This window comes from Mya arenaria, chromosome 7 (genome assembly GCF_026914265.1).
Source record: "Mya arenaria isolate MELC-2E11 chromosome 7, ASM2691426v1".
In the NCBI taxonomy this organism is placed as follows: Eukaryota; Metazoa; Mollusca; class Bivalvia; order Myida; family Myidae; genus Mya; species Mya arenaria.
In genome coordinates, this window is record NC_069128.1 from 47,283,965 (window position 1) to 47,294,752 (window position 10,788).

The 10,788-nt window shown below is 34.8% G+C and overlaps 2 non-coding genes across 2 annotated transcripts; both read left to right on the forward strand.

Moving 5' to 3' along the window:
- Positions 1–9,896: 9,896 nt before the first annotated feature.
- Positions 9,897–9,969, forward strand: Trnas-uga (transfer RNA serine (anticodon UGA)). The gene has a single exon. It is a non-coding gene; the product is annotated as a tRNA-Ser (tRNA).
- Positions 9,970–10,168: 199 nt separating this feature from the next.
- On the forward strand, positions 10,169–10,241 carry Trnas-uga (transfer RNA serine (anticodon UGA)). Its single transcript has one exon. It is a non-coding gene; the product is annotated as a tRNA-Ser (tRNA).
- The last annotated feature ends 547 nt before the right edge of the window (positions 10,242–10,788 follow it).

Below are 10,788 nucleotides of genomic sequence, written 5' to 3' on the forward strand. Positions count from 1 at the left end.
TTTTTCATAACTTCAGATTCAACGAACGACGGTCAGCTAGTTATAAGAAAGAGATCCTGGTCCTTCTCCGCCACCTTTTGTCTGTTTGGATACTGCGTAGAGATTACATTTAGTAGCGATTAGCGGTACCAATGCTAAAAGCAAAGCTTTGTTGTATATTAAAAAAGAAAGCAAACAGTTTTGAATAAGCTAACGTTCTGTCACATATATGCACGTACTACATACCACGTGGTTTTTAATGCCACATACAAGCACATATATTAAGTGTATTTCGGATATTCTCCAGTCGGTGTTTGCTTCCGGTTAGTCGTGTTCGCATTCATTTGAGAACAAACTTTAATAAATGAGATGGAGTATTTGATACAGTCTTTTGTTTAATGGTTGTAGAATATAAGTTAAGTATTATCTTTCACTTCAATAAAAAAAATATCCTGATGCGTTTTTTGAAATCTTGTTTTGTTTTTAAGACAACAAAAGATATCCCACATTCATCAATTATTACAGAGAAGGCGAAGCAAATTGTGTAAGTGTACTTGTAGCTGCAGGTTGATGTAAAAGATGCAGTTGAGTTTCAAAGTCGTTATCAAAATTTCATTTAAACTTGACGTGTAGGCTAAGTGATTCGCGCATTTATAACTTTCCTAGTAATATCGGACATGCTACTAATTGTACAATGAACCCTTACTTGGATGACATAATGCACAAACAGTTGCCCACACGTACATGTTACCGTACAAGAAGTATTTTTCTCAATTGTGAATTTACAACCTTTTCTAGTATTGAAACCACATAAAAAAGTCAAAGACACATAATGTTAGAATAGGCGAATAAACTACCTATTAAATCGATCAATGGCTTCAGCGATGGTCAAACATAGGAATATATTTTTACAATGAATATAGTTTTAAATGTTAGAACCGATTTATTTTATTTGTGGAACAGTTGGGCGATAAGAAAACTGTTTCTAATTTGCTTAATGGTTAATGGTCAGAGACAAATGAGGGTGAAATGACCCTGACGTTGATCTTCCAAACATGGCCTTCATTAAAGGTACGAAAACGGACAAAACCACGTTAACGTGAAGCTGTAGGTAGTCCGCAGCTTGAGATAGTTTAAAGCTGCACTCTCACAGATTTAACCTTTTGAAAACTTTTTTATTTTTTGTCTTGGAACGAGCCAATTTTAACAAAAGTGCATGGAAACCAGTAATATAAGACTGCTGAAAAAATTGATAAGTTGAAAGTTATTCAGACACCGTTTGATAAATAGCAAACAACGATGCTTAATGACATGTATTAAATGAATATCTATTATAAATACAATTTAACATTTGAATCAAAGATGTATTAGTGGTTTTAATATATTAACATCGACATTATTTTTGTCTTTAATTTATATTGTTTATATTAATCATAAATTATTTTTGCATGGATGACATTTGGTAATGACACCATAATGAGGCTTATATTATGATAAGTTTTATTGAAGGAAAGTAATAAAGCAAAATCAATCTATGAATATATAGCATTTGTTTTTATTTCCCAGCCGAAACTCGCATAAATTATATATATCGGACCGATATAAATCATTTTCATATATCGGATAGATATCGTATACGATGTATCTTTGATATCGTGTTGCTCATCGGATACAAGTCGGACCGAAATATTGTCGGGCCGATAACGGACCTATATATCTTCAGTCATACGTCTAATCAGCAGAAAAAAATCTACATTTTATACTTTAGTTACTCACAGAAAATAATATGCACATATTGAATAGGTTACATGAAAATGAAAACAAATGAATATGCTGTTGTACAAGTTTAAAAAGTTGGGAGCTTAATGGGGAAATTGATAAATATTTGTGTTCAGATAGTGATCACAGAAAATCAAACAACTTGTTGAAGAAGACATAAAAAAAAAAACAAGAATACAGTTACATTAGAAAAACTAAACACATTCTCTTTTCAAACTGGTAGCTTTTTGTTATATTAGTCAGAAAATTTCCAAGATAAAATTCTTCAGAATAAAGGAATAAAAGATATATATTTGTTTTCAATTTAATAAAACTGTCTGGTGTTAATTTACCCGTAATACAGTTTAAGGTACCAATATATCTGTGAACTTTATTAAAAAAGGTTTTAAGCAATATAACAAAGAATATACTTTTAAAAATAAACCGATGAAACATCAAACATGAAGTAAAAAAAAAGAAAGTGCATGGGAACAACATAACGTTTCACATTGATATAAGAACATATACATATGTTGGCTTATTATAACAATTGAACGGAACGATTAATGAACTTCCATCCTCAAACTTAATACATAAAATATCATAAATCCAAACTTGAAAACACTTTCCACATGGATTGGTACAAACCCTCTGACAAATTATTCTATCATGTCCAAATTCAGTGTAGTAACTCACGTTTTTTTGTTTACAAGTCATTGTATTCAACGTAGAAATTGTCCTGAGCCACGGTTATCATTCTTTGTTACCGCCCCCATTTTTGTCAAGATTTGTTAAGCCATACTTTATAAATATATTGTTCGGCAGCTGTGGAAAATTGCGTCGATTCAAAAGAAGTTCAAGTTGGAAGTGAGGGAACATACATGCATGTAATTAACAGTTCATGTTCTTGTTGCTTCTAACATCTATAACTCTGCCAATGATAGTCTATAATCATGGAAATATCAGCAAAGAACTAGACGGATGTTTTTGAAATTAATCACAGATGTATTCTCCTCTGCATATCATCTCTATGTGGTGAACATTTGTGGCAAGTTGTTGAAATCCTAAGTGGTTCAAGGGATAGGTAGCGGACACAAAATGTGACCTTTGATCTTAAAGAAATACTTAGACCTTGAACCGATCTAGGTGTTACATATGCGCTGCACTTCTGTTCATATGGTGAAAATTTGTTGGTAGTTACTTTCAAGTCCTTCAAGCGGTTCCAGAGATTTGGACACGAACTATAGTCAACCTTTAGCTACAGTCATAGGAATGTTGAATACGACCTTTGCCCTGGTAGTGTGACATTGAGCTTGAACCGATTGATTGTTACATGCGATCTGCATATCGTTTAATATGGCGAACATTTGTGTGTAGTTTCTTTCAAAAACTTTTAAACACTTAAAGAGATATTGAGCAGATAAGAACTATAGTCAAATTATAGTCATACGACCTTTATCATAAGTGTGACCTGGACCTTGAACCGAGCTGGTTGTAACATGTCCGCTGCACATCTCCTCCATAGATTGAATATTGGCGAGTTTATTCAAAATCCTTCAAGCGGACACAAAAAATCGTCATATGGCATTTGACCCCAAGTTTTACCTTGTCCTTGAATCGAGCTTTTTGGCACTGTGCTCTGCACATTGTCTCGATATGGTGCACAAGTTTGGGTAGTTAATTTAAAAACCTTCAAGCGGTTCAATATATGGAGCAGACACGAAATATAGTCAAATTATAGTCACTTGACATTTAACATCTTAGCGTGGCCTTGACCTTGAACCTAGCTGATTGTTACATGTGCGCTACAACTCTTCTCCATATGGTGAACATTTGTGGTAAGTTATTTCAGAATCTCATTTGGATATACTTTTATTAGTTCATGAATCGTAAACTCGGTATATTATATCAATCAACCGTGTTATCCAAACGGGTTTAAACAAGGATAAATTCATTAACAACTTGCCATTCATTTCTAAGCATTTGCTGAACTAGTAGTATTTCCAGGGTACCTCTTGCAGTTTAATTGTAAACAGACACACCTGTACAAAAACAAATTTACTACCGCGGCAATGATTATATTAGTTGTTACCGCCAATGGGCCTGCTATAAAGGATGTCACACATGCATTGGTTCTAAGACCTTCGTCAATTGTCAAAGTAAGAACGCTAAGTAATTCAGTTGGCTTTGCATCCCGAGTCATATTCCTCGAACCGTTATTTTAGAGCGCTTATCAATCTTGAACATCTGCATCGACAAGGTGTAATATTACGCCATATTTGGTAGCGACTCCCTTCTTAATTTGGTAATTTTACACAATAATCACTTTCTACTGATATTTTCATAATTGAATAAATGTATCATGTTGTATTTATGTTGATATCAGAATATATTAATTATATCACTCGCTGTTAGAAGATAAAGCGTAACAGATACCTAAATAGTATTATTTCCTCCATAAAATGAAGAGTTTAACAGACACAGACTCTTAATCACTATCATTTACATATTTTATAAATTTTACATTTTTAAGATAGAAGTTATGTCCTAATGACCTTGGACTTTCAGAAAGATAGATTGTTATGTGTTTTTTAGACATTTGCCTACTTTACATATTTTTGTTTGATGCATATTCAGCCGTCATTAATTCTCCTTAAACAAACCACTTTGATGAGTTTATGGGTCTTCTAAAAGCCCTTTAGAAATTAATATATTCCTAATTGGCATAGCAAAGTACTAACAGAATTGTATTATATACAGACGACATTCTTCTGTTTGCTTCACCTACTTGACCTACAGAAACTTAAAATGCTTTAGCTGATTGGTGTCGTTTTAACGAAATGACTTTTAATTGTTTCAAGAAAAGAATAGTTCACTTGGGTATTCAATCAGTTCAAATTACTAGTTTCCAATTGTGGTAAAACCAGTTTATAAATAGTTGATGAGTATACTTCTTTTGGCATTGTAATCAAATAATATGTTGATAAAACTATGACTGCTTACGCTTTTGAAAGTGCTGCCCGTGTCCTTGACCTTCCTGTTGATAAATATATCCTTGGTACATCGATGGTATACTTTGTGATGCGCTCACTAAGATTATTTTTTCTTGTCGATTATAAGTTACGGTGCATCTATCTGGGACATAAAAACAATTGCATCCATCAGTATTCAATAACAAAATGTTAAGTTTGTGGTATTTGTTTCTGGTGAGTGCATAATATTATGGCCTCCCGCCGCCCCTTCGAGTCCAGTGTGCATCATGATTTGTTTCTGAATCATCACTATCATCATCAACACTCAATTAGCAGTACGGTGTATATAGCAATAACACTGGGCTGGAGGGATCAGGCAAGCATTCAGTATAAGCAAGCTTCACGAATGTCTTCAACAAAAGTCACAGTGTCCTCCATACGGATAATTGTGAAGGTAATCAATAAATAAAATACGAACTCAAAAAGATATGTCCACGATGTTATATTTATATGGCACGTATGTTGATAATATTATTTACTATAAGGTTATAACACATCCATATAAAGATTTATATATCCAATTGTATATTTAGTTGTTGTTTTTTTAAATTGACTGTATGATTACAGTTGTTTGTACTGTATTACAGATTATTTTTTAAATGCAGTTACATCTACGTGTGCATGGAGTCATGGACATAAATGGCACTTTAAAGTATACAGTGTATAAAATAACGCATAATATTTAATAAGAAATAAAGTTATCATAGAAAATATCTAAATCGTCACAAAAACTTATGTAGTAAACTAGTTTTATGTATATTGTAAAAAGAAATGTTTAAATCTACTGATGAAGGCGTGACGCCGAAACGTTTAAGATAATAAACTTGACGTGTCTGTGCGGTTTATTTTATTCATATGTAAATTGTAGAAATTCATGTCTGTAAGTCAAATATACTACTTTTTAATAATCACTTCATGTCTTTTGGCTGACAGGTAGCCAACCAGTTTTAAATATCCGGCTCTTAAATGGTATATAATGCAACCTTCTCTAACCTACATACTACAATTGGTTTAAAAAAATAGGAATAGCAACTATCTAGGACTAACTGTTTAGTTTTACAGTAACTAATTTGAAAATGAAGACACAGATAGGAACATTCAAGGACAGTGAAGGTCAAGTCGACAACGGTGGCATGGTCAGTATCGATTTTACTGTTGTTACTATCTATCAAACCAAACGATAAACATGAGGTCATTATAATTGTAGCGAACTAAATATTCTCATATATCGTTAACATAATAATTATATATAACATCGAAATGAATATTTATGCGAAAAGCTACAGAAACAAGCTCAGTAGCAAATGTTTAAACATAAACCCGGTTTAATGGCACTGGGTAAACGCCAAAGACATACATCTTTGGTTCATTTAATGAGTTCTCTTCATATCCGGGTGGTATAATGCTGATTGACAATTGTATGTTATCCAATTGGATAGTATCTATTAATGTTATCTGTTAGTTTGCGAGTGACTGGTTATTTCATTGATGTTGTTTTCTTTATAAGAAAAAGGCAACAGACATGCAAAGAAAGTGGTATCAAATAACGCTTCTAGAATGAGACTCCAGAGGTTTCAATCCATGTTTAGGTCCGACAGAGATGAACTTCTGTCCTCAGTCATCGAATAAGATATTCCTTTCTCCTGAAGGGTGAGATGATTAGTAGTTATCTCAAAACTGACATACACATATAAGACTGGCCAGCAAACTCGCAAAGGTTTGGGAACAATGTCTGTGCTTGAAATCTATTTTATGGTTAAGTACGTATACACAATATGCTATATTTCACCAAAAGAAACTCAAAAGATATTTTATGTTAAATCGGTATAGAGGGTAAGGAATGATATGTTTCCATTTTTTGCATTCTTCATGAATTTGGTAAAAAAAAATAATGTGGCCGCATATCTTACCATAATGTGTATTAAATAATACAATGCAAACTACAGGGACATGCCCAGTAGTCGAAATTAAACTATATTTAGAGGCACAAGGCCCATGTCCAAACGACAAGAAACTAGATACCCAAACATATGAACACCTTCGTCTGCAGATATCGTCAGGATCCCTTATCATAGAAGTACTTGGGGTTTACCCATTAGTTTATTATAATTGGTGTGATTATTTAGTTTACTCAAATTAATGCATACTTTGATAACATTTACCATTTACGTTCTAACTTTATTCGGGATTGTTCGGATAAGAGTGAGTTTGTGCACACAAACTAGTTGAAACCCCAAGTATTTTTTTCTGACCGTTCCAAGGCAGGATCTGGCAATGCCTGATAAACATCCCTAGTTTTTTTATATATATTATATGTGTAGTGTGTTGTTTGACGAGTTTTTTGTTGTTGTTTTGTTCCTCATTGTTTTGATAGAAATCTCAGGAACCTCCATTACGGAGCCTCATTTGCTAGTACTACTCTTAATCTTGCAATGTAGTAAAACATAAAGTGGATCCAATAATTAATTGTGTTTGTACTGTCCGTTTCTCTCTCAACAGACCAAGACAGGTAGTCGAGCTTTGCTGGTGGTCGGTGCATGCGTATTTCTGGCTCTCCTGACGGCCACCATTTTGGGCTCCGTGTATCTGGGTTACTCATTCCATCCTCGGGGCTCGACAGGCAAACAACAGGTGCATTAATCATTTTTAATTTTAGAAATGAACACATATTGTTTAACTCTTAGATACATTACGATAGAAGGTAGCTGGAGGCCAGTAGGGTTATGATAAAACTAAAATTGCAACCTATTTCCTCATAATGACATACATGAGTATAGGTTTTCATGTGTGTATTTGTTCAATTGAATTTTAGCCAAATCGATAAGTTTTGTAAAGTATATAAGTAAAAGTACAAGAAACATGTTTGACAATGGATCATATGTAACCAAAGCAATGTTAAAAATCGTGTAAAATAAAAAAAAAGTATAAACTAACCGCCAAAGGTCAACCATTAAACGCGGGTAAATCAGTAATGATTGACATGCCCGATAAAAGGGTCACACAATGTAGGTCAGCCGTATTTTTGTAATGTTAGTTCAATCTCCTAATTTGCTGCTTCATACTTATCCGCTTGCTAGCATTGATTTATCTCGGGAACTTGTACTTCGAATTATGTTGACACAGCACTTTGTAAATTCGTTAGATATTTTTCGCTGCAGACGTTCACGGCGGATTTCTACCAGGGCGGTCTCCACGTTGTCACGGAAACTATAGTCATCACGGAACGTGAGAACGTGTACGCAGCCACCAACGGCAGCATTGTCAAGGACTATGAGACAGTAGGTTACTAATATATATGTGAAACATATTTATGCGGTCAATTTTTATAACAAATTCTTGATATTATAAGCTGATGTTATAAATAACCTGTAACGAATGTGCAGAAATATTTTATCCACTTAGAAATACACGTAGTTTTATTGAGTGCGTCATTAAAGGCACAACCTGTTTTTGATTTGCACATTTGTTTCTTTCCACGAAAATAGAATGAAATTTCTGATTACACCTATAATAGCCTTCTGATTTTTAGCGAAAGAAGTCAACAAAATGGAGAACGTAGTTCAAAAGTATGTCCAATTTACCTAGCGATCATAAACATAAATGATCATCGCTCTAATGTTTTCATACATTCAAAAATAATAAAATGTGCTTGTATGTTCTACTGTCATTTGTCACTGTGGTTAAGTGATTCTAATCCTCACATGTTATCCATATAGTCCCGTGTTTGATATCTGTCGACGTCACAACCTTACATCTAAAATTTTTGGCATTTTGGAATTAAAGTTGAGGTTACAACATACCACTTTCATGTTAATAATCAATCAGCCTGACTGTGTGTTTTTCCTTTTCACTGAAGTTACTTCTTGCCGTGATATACATTTACCACCCTTCCTATTGTAGTGGAATATACTTTTCTTTTATTCCCCTCTGAAATTTTGAATTACTTTAATCATGAACATTTGACAATAAACTGGCCAAGGGAGAGAATTTTGCAAAATTGGTTTACATAGATGATTCCATAAGACACAGTTACCGAACCACTACGATTATAATCATATTTCTAACACCTAAGGGGTTCGAAGTGTTCAAGATGGACCACCTCCCAGGGTGCTACCTGACCACTTTCAACATGAGTGACAAAGACGAGTTCAGCAGCAATGGACAACGACAGGTGAGTGATGACAAAAAGGAGCTCATCCGCTTTTTCCCTACCAGTTATGTACTGCCATTATATCTGTGATCAGTTACCACTAACGGTCGCTCTCAAAGGCTACGAGTTTTGTTTTGTTTCCCACTTGCATCGCATCGGATACACTGTAACTGTTAGCTGTAAATACTAGTTAGCATTACCGCCATGCGTTAAGTAAAGGTGTTTTGTGGCTAACATGTGCGACCCAACAGGGATTTGAAACAAGATTTGCAAACGTTAGCTATTGTTATCCACTGTTAGCCTTAACTGAAAACAGGGCATGCGTATACACGCATCGGCGCATGCCATAACAGTCGATTTTGAATACAGTCGTACCCCGTTGGCTCGAACTCAGAGGGACCGGCGAAAATACCTTTAGCCTCGGGAAATTCAGGCCAAGTGTGATATCTGTGTGTAAGAAAGTGGACCTAAACATTCACTTCGAGCCAACGGATAATTCGAGCCAAACGATTTCAAGCCAACGAGGTTCGACTGTATATGGTATCGTTTGAAAGGATATTCCTTGCTGCTATATATATATATATATATATATATATATTGAGGCACAAACTTTCTTTTTGAAGCAGATAGGAACTGTAATTAATTTAAAAATATTACATTGTATCAAAGAACATTTGTTTAACTAATAGAAAAGGTTATGTGACGACTTATTTTACTTCGACAAAGCAATTGATTATATTGTTAGGGTTAACATTTTATTTAAGATAATAAAAGTTGATTATTAGACGGAATATTCTAGACATGATAATTAAGTCAATGTTTAAACATGTTACATCAAGGGTTTGATACAACTGTAGTACAGTGACCTCAAAGATGTTCTTGGTGTTAGGGTGATTTTTTGTCTCCTTTCTTATTTTGAATTTATGTAAAATGTCACGGTACCGATACCTACACATGTGGTGAGGAGGTGTGTAAGCGGTCCGGTAGCTCAGTCGGTAGAGCACTCGCCCTGATAGCGAGGGGTCCCGGGTTCGAGCCCCGGTCTGGCTGCACACTTTTCTCACCCTGTGACATTTGGCGCCCAACGTGGGGCCGTGGCAGCACTGTTTGGCAGCATAATGCGCTCTCAGTGTTAATTATGTGCATTCCTTAGCACTGGTGTTCCTCAAATTCGAGGACGAATTTCCAGTTTGCGGGGAAGTATGTCACGGTACCGATACCTACACATGTGGTGAGGAGGTGTGTAAGCGGTCCGGTAGCTCAGTCGGTAGAGCACTCGCCCTGATAGCGAGGGGTCCCGGGTTCGAGCCCCGGTCTGGCTGCACACTTTTCTCACCCTGTGACAAAAAGATATAGGAGAACATTTTATGCTTGATGAATTCGCGGGTGTTAAATTACAAATGTTAAAAATATTTCTGTTAATGTATATTGTTAAAGCAAAATCTGAAAATGAATTACAAATGGATTGTTGTTGTTGTTGAAAGACCATTGTTACAGTAGTAAATTGAATATTAGTGTAAGTATAGGTGATGATCTTTAAAACCGATGTAATGGTAATGTAATAATGTAATAGTAGGTATTAAAGATTCTAAGATTTATGTGTCAAGGGCACGAGTTGGAGATTGTGAAAAAGTGTATTGACCCCAGAATAGTATTGACAACCTAGGATTAAAGGGAGACTATACCAAGCACCCAATCCACATGTTATTTTCATAATTTGTAACCGATATAAAGCTGAAGAATTTGCCTTTCAATTGAGATCACATACATTCATAATAAAGAAACAACTTGGATATTATTTTAAATGGTTCCACATAATATATTGTCACTGGGCAACCGAAATTTACTCATGAACATGTGAAACCAGGA